This window comes from Oncorhynchus gorbuscha, linkage group LG18 (assembly GCF_021184085.1).
Source record: "Oncorhynchus gorbuscha isolate QuinsamMale2020 ecotype Even-year linkage group LG18, OgorEven_v1.0, whole genome shotgun sequence".
Classification (NCBI taxonomy): domain Eukaryota; kingdom Metazoa; phylum Chordata; class Actinopteri; order Salmoniformes; family Salmonidae; genus Oncorhynchus; species Oncorhynchus gorbuscha.
Window position 1 is genome coordinate 23,719,586 of NC_060190.1, and position 10,644 is coordinate 23,730,229.

Sequence of the window (10,644 nt, forward strand, 5' to 3'; positions counted from 1 at the left end):
GGTACCAGTTACTGGGCTAATCAAGGGGTGACGAAGCTGAACATTTGCTTTATGATGATTGGAGAATACATGTGCGTAGGGCTACAGGACTTTCAAACTCTTCTAGTGGTCAGTGTAACTTTTTCCAGGAATAGTGGAATAACAAATCTCAGGTGATAGACGTTCGACTTCAACTCACACACTTTGCTGGTAGTTCCTTAAGATATAAAGCAACTATTCAAAACGTATTATTCTAATTGCACAGGACCCTTAATGTTTTTTTTTGGGGGGGGGGCACCTCTACTATAAATATTTTAGACTTTGCTTATGCACCAGATTGTGCAATTAAATTGTTTTTTTGTTACTAATTGAAATTGAACTACAGTGATAAACTTTCTGTTATAACCCAATTAACTCCCCATCTGATTTGTGTTGTCTTTAATCGTGTGAAGAATGAAATATGTACCTATCAATGTAACCTTTTGGGAACTGCACAACAATGCATTCAACTGAAATGTGTCTCACATTTAACTGAATCAGAGAGTTGCGAGGGGCTGCCTTAATCGGCATCTGGGGAGCAGTTGTTTTGGGGTTAACTGCCTTGCTCAAGGGCGGAACAGCAGATTTCTCCACCTTGCCGGCTCGGGATTTGAATGGTGACCTTTCGGTTACTGGGCCAACGCTCTTAACCACTAGGCTACCTGTTGCCTGGTTCACAGGGTAAATGTATGTATGCCTTGCTAAAAAATTGTTGCTCATTCATTCATTACTTATTTACTCTCGATGCCTCCATGCTGATCTTGTCAGAGCTAAGTGCTGAATATGTCTTCTGGTGGGGTGGCAAAGCCTAATGATAAACGCAACAAATTTGGCACATACAGTACCAGTAAAATGTTTGTACACCTAACCATTCAAGGCTTTCTATTTTTACTATTTTCTACATTGTAGAATAATAATGACAGACAAACTATGGAGTTGCGTACTAACCAAGTGTTAAACAAATCAAAATATATTTTAGATTCTTCAAAGTAGCCATCTTTTGTCTTGACTGCCAAGAGTGTGCAAAGCTTTCTCTCAACCAGCTTCACCTGGAAGGCTTTTCCAACAGTCTTGAAGGAGTTCCCACATGCTGAGCACTTGTTGGGTACTTTTCCTTCACTTTGCGGTCCAACTCATCCCAAACCATCTCAATTTGGTTGGGTGATTGTGGAGGCCAGGGCATCTGATGCAACACCATCACTCTCCTTGGTCAAATAGCCCTTACACAGCCTGGAGGTGTGTTGGATCATTGTCCGATTGAAAAACAAATGGTAGTCTCACTAAGCCAATACCAGATGGGATGGCGTATCACTGCAGAATGCTGTAGTAACCATGCTGGTCAAGTGTGTCTTGAATTCTAAATAAATCACTGACAGTGTCACCAGCAAAGCACCATCACACCTCCTGTATGCTTCACGGTGGGAACCACACATACGTAGATCATCTGTTAACCTACTCTGCGTCTCTCAAAGATGCAGCAGTTGGAAACAAGTCTCTCAAATTTGGACTCTGTCTAAAGGACAGATTTCCGCCGGTCTAATGTCCATTGCTTGTTTCTCGGCCCAAGCTAGTCGTCGTCTTAGTGTCCTTTAGTAGTTGTTTCTTTGCAGTAATATGACCATGAAGGGCTGATTTCACACAGTATCATCTGAACAGTTGATGTTGAGATGTGTCTGCTCTTGAATTTATTTGGGCTGCAATTTCTGAGGCTGGCAACTCTAATGAACTTATCCTCTGCAACAGAGGTAACTTTGGGTCTTCATTTCCTGTGGCAGTCCTCATGAGAGCCAGTTTCATCATAGCGCTTGATGGTTTTTGCGACTGCGCTTGAATCGTTCAAAGTTCTAGAAATGTTCCGGATTGACTGACCATGTCTTAAAGTAATGGACTGTCATTTCTCTTTGCTTATTTCAGCTGTTCTTGCCATAATATGGACTTGGCATTTTACTAAATAGGGCTGTCTTCTGTATATCTTCCCTTAACTTTTCACAACACAACTGATTGTCTCAAACACATTAAGGAAAGAAATTCCACAAATGAACTTTTAACAAGGCACACATTAATTAAAATGCATTCCAGGTGACTACCTTATGAAGCTGGTTGAGAGAAAGCCAAGCGTGTGCAAAGCTGTCATCAAGGCAAACGGTGGTTACTTTGAATTATCTCATAAAATATTTAACACTTTTTTTGTTTACTACATGATTCCATATGTGTTGATGTCTTCTCTATTCTACAATGTATAAAATAATACAAGAAAAACCCTTGAATGAGTAGGTGTGTCCAAACGTTTAACTGGTACTGTATACGATAACATATGTTTTAATGTCATATTCAATGAGTCCATGAATACAGTAAAACTACTAAATAAGCTGGATGTTTTAAACCACATATTCTGGAGTATTCTATTGAACATAACAGACTTTACTTACCAACAATGTGATATAGTATACATTATATGGCTACAGTCAAATTAGACTATTTTAACAATTTAGTCAGGATTTTCTTTTAATTCTCTGAATATCAACAAAGATCATTTTAACAGAATTGGTGGAATATTCTCTCCAACGTTCATCAAGGTATGATCATGAATATGACCAAAGTCATGGAATGGAAAATATCTTCCATTGCAATCATATTGTGAAATGAGTGCAATCAATCTTCAAGTGTGTGAGCAACAGTTCCAACTATTATATATACTGTATCCCTTAGTTACAGTATTAATCTAGCTATCTTATCCAATTGATTTGGAAATTTGCTACAAACTCAATACTTTTCTCATTGTTATTTAAATGGGGTAGCATTAGCACTAGGCACAAAACAAAATATAAACCTTAACCTGAGATATAAAAAAACAATATATTCAGAATATTAGCCAAATTGATCACCCTGTCCAAATGTTTAACTATATCTACACGCTGTTTGTTACATTAAAACACGAATGGATGGCCCTGCATAACACATTTAGTCTTGGATGAAGTGTTCTTATCCTGAGAAACTTTAAAGGGTGGCTAAATTACCATAGAATGGTAACACAGAGCACGTCATCAAATGGTTTAGAAATGTGTATTTGTGTGTATCATTAGTTACAGTAATCATCTTTAATAATCTGTCATTTATTCAGAATATAAATATATATGTGTGTATATATATATATGTGTGTATATATATATATACACAAAAAAATTGTATTCAGTGATAATGGATAAAATATATAATTACCTCAAAAGTAAGGTGTGGCTGCATTTACACTTGACCCATTTACACTCTGCCCCAGATTGTCTGATCCTCACGAGGGAAAGTGCTTATTGTTTGGAACTTTCTTTCAGAGTAGTTAAAAGGGAAGTTCTGGTGGTCAAGTCTGCACAATGCTGGCCTCACCAATAAGAATCCATGTTCCAAGGCTGTTTTAATCACGTCGACTGGAATATGTTCCACGGCGCCTGGGGGAATGACGTCAATTCTTATTTTATTTATGTTATTCATTTCACCTTTATTTAACCAGGTAGACTAGTTGAGAACAAGTTCTCATTTACAACTGCAACCTGGTCAAGATAAAGCAAAGCAAAGCAGTGCGACACAAACAACAACACATGGAATAAATAACACTAGAAAAAAAGATAAGGGAGGTAAGGCAATAAATAGGCCATAGTGGCGAAATAATTACAATTTAGCAAATAAACACTGGAGTGATAGATGTGCAGAAGATGAATGTGCAAGTAGAGATACTGGGGTGCAAAGGAGAAATACTTAAAAATAGCAGTATGGGGTTGAGGTAGTTGGACGGGCTATTTACAGATGGGCTGTGTACAGGTGCAGTGATCTGTGAGCTGGTGCTTAAAGTTAGTGAGTGAGATATGAGTTGTCCACATATTCTAAGTCAGAACCGTCCAGACTAGTGATGCTAGTCGAACGGGTGGGTACGGGAAGCAATTGGTTGAAGAGCATACATTTAGTCCAGACAACAGGCCCTCTGATTTGACACACTGAACTCTATCTGAGAAGTAGTTGATGAACCAGGTGAGGCAGTCATTTGAGAAACCAAATGTTAATATTTTTTATTTGGGTATATTATATCAGCTGGTTACTGTAGTTTGATAAATGGGTCTTTATCCAATCATAACTACTTTTTCTACATGTAATATGGATGTTTGTCATTTTTATGCCACATGATTTATTTTAATTTTTCATTGGGAATCTACTGATGAATTAACATGAAAACAATAACGTTATAGTTTAATTCAACAAATGTATTCATTCACAGCGTAGTGTTTTGTTGTCATTGAATTCACTACAATTATGCAATTATGCGTAGCACATGGGGAAGTGCGAAACTTACATGCCTACCAAACCACTCGCTAGCGTGCGCATGTTGATTTTGTACCCCAAAACCAGACACAATCAGGACACACAGGTTGAAATATCAAAACTAACTCTGAACCAATTATATTTATTTGGGGACAGGTCAAAACGCATTAAACATTTATGGCAATTTAGCTTGCTGTTGCTAGCTAATTTGTCCTGGGATATAAACATTGGGTTGTTATTTTATCTGAAATGCACAAGGTCCTCAACTCCGACAATTAATCCACAGATAAAACGGTAAACCGAATTCGTTTCTCGTCGTATCTCCTCCTTCTTTGGACTTTATATGGCGGTTGGCAACCAACTTTACGGTGCATTACTACAACCAAGTGGAGTGTGGACTTCAGTTAATTTTTCAATCAACCAAGTGGGTATATATTCCTAAAAAACAATGAGGAGATTTGAGAGGCAGGACTTCCAGCTCGTTGAGCGTCACAAATAGAACCAAGTTCTATTTTAGTGCCTGGCCACGCAGACGTTCGCTGTGGCGTGCGATCAGTGTGGGTGCAATGATTGAATAACATGTATGTGTAAATTTGTTTTCCCACTTGCACAGCCTAATAGTTTTTCACATGCATAACCGGCAGCAAACATCCTGGTGACCACTCTGACCACCTGCACTCATTGGTCGTGTTCCCATGCTCAGACATTGCATGCATCAACCAACGGTTGCGTACCACATCTTCAACTGTGCCGTCGGGCACCAGATTGCTTAAACATATGATGTGGTTAGCTGATACGTAAAATACCTATCCAGGAGGTGCAAGATCTGGCATGTTTCAGCAAAGTCTGAGCAGGGGAACACAACCAATAGCAGCGGTCTCTGTAGTTATGAAATTAAGGGGGACACCTCAAAAAAGGGCATTGCAGAGCCCATAAGACCCACTGTTAAACTCAAACAAACCACACAGGGTGACGGAGGCAGTTTTGTGGTGATCCGCTTCGCCACCTGATTGTATTCACTTGCCAAATCATTTGCTGAAAACTGCTATCAACCTTGATCATACTACAGTTCAACAAGACCTTTTGGCTTTCTTTTACAGTGGGTGAATAAAGATAGCAAATATGAAACACTTTTCAATGCGATAGTGGTGTGGTTCGGGAAGGCCATTCAGGCATTTTTTTCCCCCCCAGTATGTTAAAATTAAGTTACCCAGTCATTCCTCATGTGATAATGCTAATGGGTTTAGTGAGAGTTCTTTAAGACAAGGAAGTCCAATAACAGACTGGTGAGTTATCCTGTCTCTATTTGTTTGTTTTGTTTTGTTATGGAGCTTACGATTGCATAAATGTGATGGTGCATTTTAACTAATGTTTCCACAAACAAAAAGCAATTCATGTCAATAATATATATGTAGTAGAAAAGTGGTTTGTTTACTGTCAGAGTAGCTGATCCAGTCACCTTCATCAATTTGAACAGCAATGTCTTTCTGATTCACTATTGGTTCTGGTTCCTGGCAGTTGAAAACATGAACAATATGACTTGCAATAGCAAAAGTCTACGGTTGGTTTCGTGATCAGATTAAAGACTATCGGTAGAGGAAACACCCATAAATGAATAGTTCTAACGAGATGCTACATTGATATGTGTGAATGTTTGGTCTTTTTTTAAATTCACATATTGGATTAGTTTGGGTTCTTCTCAGAGTTACTGTTGTCATGAGGTGGGAGTCACATACCAGGGGCTGACGAATTCCATCAGGGTCCCAGGAATTCTGGTATTTAAATAAGATGGATTTTGTTTGTTTTTTTATCTGAGAGACATTCCTCAGCAGCATTCAGATGGGGGAAAAGTGGAAGTGTGTAGCATGTTTGTGTTTGTTTATCGCTGAATCTGTAGCTATATCAATGTAATCAGCAGTTTAGGAACTGCTATTATAATAACAATATGGTTTGTTGGAAACGGTACCGTTTGGGACACACTATGTAAGTATTGTTATTATAATAATTTTTTTAAGATGATGATGATGTTTATAAACTGCTTCAGTTAACTTCACAGTTCATGAGTGTTTAAGGCCCACTATGTGTTACGCAGTTGAGGGATTTCCTTACGTTTCACAATGTTAAAGATCAACTGCCCCTAAAAACCAACTTCTTGTTTTGAAAACATCGATATGGGTCAGAAACCTTTATTCTAGTCTCAAAATTGACTACAAAGTGTAAATAGGATCATTTTGATCATAAAGTCAGCCCAAAACAGAGATTGGTGAGATGATATGGGGAAAAAATGGTATGTCAGGGAATGAAGGGTACTGTAACAGTTTTTATTGGGTTAAGTTTATTCCAATCCTACCCACACCTGGCAGCACCCAAGTAATCATCAATTCGGAGCACAGCTGCACAGCCTGATCATTTGATTGGAAATGCCATGGTCAATTTGGTTTGACATTCGATTTCCCTGTCAGGCTAGTTAGAGACCATTAGTAAATGAAACAATGTACATTGTACAATATTTTAAAACGTCAATAGCTCCAAATCAATTACAAAACCTCAAACTAACTTTAAATTGTACAAATGGATATACACATATTGAAAGCATTTAATGAGACAACTAAAATACGTGCAAAATGAAAATATTGTCCCATTCACATTGTGTCATTTATTGACAGTCCCCAACTAGCCCCAGAGATAGGCTATCCAATGTCAAACCAATTTTACCATGGTCACACACCAGCTGGCTGACGCTAATTGGCGAAAGAAGTTGGCTAGCACTAGCTAGCCAAGTCGACTTCAAGACACAAAACTTGAAAGTCTAATCAGAGCATCTAGAAGAGTGAGTGACTGTAGCTGTGTGATTGTACAAACACTTACCACGTGTGAAGACACACACACACATCAAACCACCTCTTCCAAGACAACTGTTGTTTGGCTTCAGTTATGGCCACTGCAAATCTCCATGACCAAGCTGAAAAACTAGGCCAAATCAGGAAGTTCAGCCACCCTTTAACTTTGTTTTTCTGAGCACATGCATCCAAACATGCATTCCTGTTTGAATCGGATCTTAACTTCATGGCCTTGTGCATTATATCCTGTGACGTTAAAATGTACTGTGCCTGTATGAGAATTGATCAACTTTCAATCAAATGTATTTATAAAGCACTTTTTACATCGGCAGAAGTCACCAAGTGCTATACAGTAACTGAGCCTAAAACTCCAAACAGCATATAATGCAGATGTAGAAGCACGGTGGCTGGGAAAAACTCCCTAGAAAGTCAGGAACCCAGGAAGAAACCTAAAGAGGAACCAGGCTCTGAGGGGTGGCCAGTCCTCTTCTGGCTGCATCGGATGGAGATTATAAGAGTACATGACCATTTATGGCCAGATTGTTCTTCAAGATGTTCAAATGTTCATAGATGACCAGCAGGGTCAAATAATAATCACAGTGGTTGTAGAGGGTGCAACAGGTCGGTACCTCAGGAGTAAATGTCAGCTGGCTTTTCATAGCCAAGCATTCAGAGGTCGAGACAGCAGGTGAGAGACGAAAACAGCAGGTCTGGGACAAGGTAGCACGTCCGGTGAACAGGTTAGATTTCCCTAGCCGCAAGCAGAACAGTTGAAACTGAAGCAGCAGCACGACCAGGTGGACTGGGGACAGCCAGGAGTCATCAGACCAGGTAGTCCTGAGGCATGATCCTAGGGCTCAGGTCCTCCGGGAGGGAGAGAGACAGAGAATTAGATGGAACATACTTAAATTCACACAGGACACCAAATAAGACAGGAGAATTACACCAGATATAACATACTGAACCTAGCCCCCTGACACATAGACTATAGCAGCATAGATACTGGAGACTGAGACAGCATTGGGTCGGGACACTGTGGCCCCGTTCGACGATAGGGCCAACCAGGCAGGATATAACCCCACCCACTTTGCTAATGCACAGCCCCCACACCACTGTAGGGATATCAACAGACCACCAACCTACTACCCTGAGACAAGGCTGAGTATAGCCCACAAAGATCTCCTCCACCGCACAGGCCCGAGGGGGCACAAAGCCGGACAGGAAGATCACGTCTGTGACTCAACCCACACAAGTGACGCACCCCTCATAGGGATGGCATGGAAGAGCACAAGTAAGCCAGTCACTCAGCCCCCGTAATAAGGTCAGAGAATCCCAGTGGAGAGAGGGGAGTCGGCCAGGCAGAGACAGCAAGAGCAGATCATCACTACGGTGCCTTGCAATTCACCTTTGCACCCCTGGGCCAGACCACACTTAATTAATCATAGGACCTACTGAAGAGATGAGTCTTCGTTAAAGACTTAAAGGGTATTACCCAAGGTTAAATTTAGATCCTCAGTTAGGTGGCTACCCGATTGTCGTACTCTGACGTCCTTGGTTAGGTGGATGGAGTCTGGAAGGGCATCTATGAATCTTTGGCTTGTCCGAGAATTTATAGCACCGCTTTTGATGATCCTTGGTTGGGGTCTGAGCAGATTATTTGTTGTGATTGGAAACGTAATAAAATTGTGGTCCGATAGTCCAGGATTTTGATGAGGTAGTTCCGGAGACATGTTGGATAAAACCCACGAGACAATGATGGCTCCGAAAGCCTTTTAGAGTGGGTGTGTGGACCCAGGGGGCCTGTAAACAGTAGCTATAAAAAGTGATTGAGTATGCTGCATAGATTTCATGACTAGAAGCTCAAAAGATGAAAATGCAGTAATTAAAAAATATGTTTTATTTGCTGTCAAAAATGTTAGCAACACCTCTGCCTTTGCAGGATGCGTGGGGGATATATGGTGACTAGTTACAGTTCATATAAGGACATTTGTCAATTGACCTGAATTCATTAGGCCCTAATCTATGGATTTAACATGACCGGGAATACAGATATGCATCTGTTGGTCACAGATACCTTTAAAAAAAAGGGTTGGGGTGTGGATCAGAAAACCAGTCAGTATCTGGTGTGACCACCGTTTGCGACACAAATCTCCTTCGCATAGAGGATCAGGCTCTTGACTGTGGCCTGTGGAATTTTGTCCCACTCCTCTTCAATGGCTGTGTGAAATTGCTGGATATTGGCGGGAACTGGAACACGCTGTAATACATGGCAATCCAAAGCATCCTTCAAATGCTCTATGAGTGACATGTCTGGTGAGTATGCAGGCCATGGGAGAGCTGGGCATTTTCAGCTTCCAGGAATTGTGTACAGATCCTTGCGACATGGGGCCGTGCATTATCATGCTGAAACGAGGTGATGGCGGCGGATGAATGGCACGACAATGGGCCTCAGGATCTCGTCACGGTATCGCTGTGCATTAAAATTGCTATTGATAAAATGCAATTGTATTCATTGTCCGTAGCTTATGCCTGCCCATACCATAACCCCACCTCCACCATGGGGCACTCTGTTCACAACGTTGACATCAGCAAACCGCTCGCCCCAAGGATGCCATACACGCTGTCTCCCATCTGCATGGTACAGTTGAAACCGGGATTTTTCCGTGAAGTGCACACTTCTCCAGCCGGACAGTGGCCATCAAAGGCAAGCATTTGCCCACTGAAGTCAGTTACGACGGCGAACTGCAGTCAGATCAAGACCCTGCTGAGGATGACGAGCACACAGATGAGCTTCCCTGCAACGGTTTCTGACAAATTCTACGGTTATGCAAAACCAATTAATCATCAGCTGTCCGGGTGGCTGGTCTCAGACAATCCCGCAGGTGAATAAGCCGGATGTGGAGGTTGCGAGGCCGGTTGGATGTACTGCCAAATTCTCGAAAACGACTTATGGTAGAAAAATTAACATTCAATTATCTGGCAACAGCTCTGGTGGACATACCTACAGTCAGCATGCCAATTGCACGCTCCTTCAAAGCTTGAGACATCTGTGACATTGTGTTGTGTGACAACTGCACATTTTAGAGTGCCCTTTTATTGTCCCCCGCACAAGGTGCACCTGTGTAATCATCATGCTATTTAATCAGCTTCTTAATATGCCACACCTGTCAGGTGGGTGGATTATCTTAGTAAAGGAGAAATGCTCACCAACAGGGGATGTAAACAAATGTGTGCACAAGATTTAAGAGAAATTAGCTTTTTGTGCGTATAGAACATTTCTGGGATCTTTTATTTCACCTCATGAAAAATGGGACCAACACTTTATATATATATTTTTTTTGTTCAGTGTAGTAATCATGGCAGAGTACCAACCGTACATGCAGGACACGTGCCCAGGGGGCCTGACGTCCATGGGTCCTGACCTCCAGGGGGCCTCCATTGATTTTGTTAGTCACTCTCACTTAACATGGCATAAGTCGTG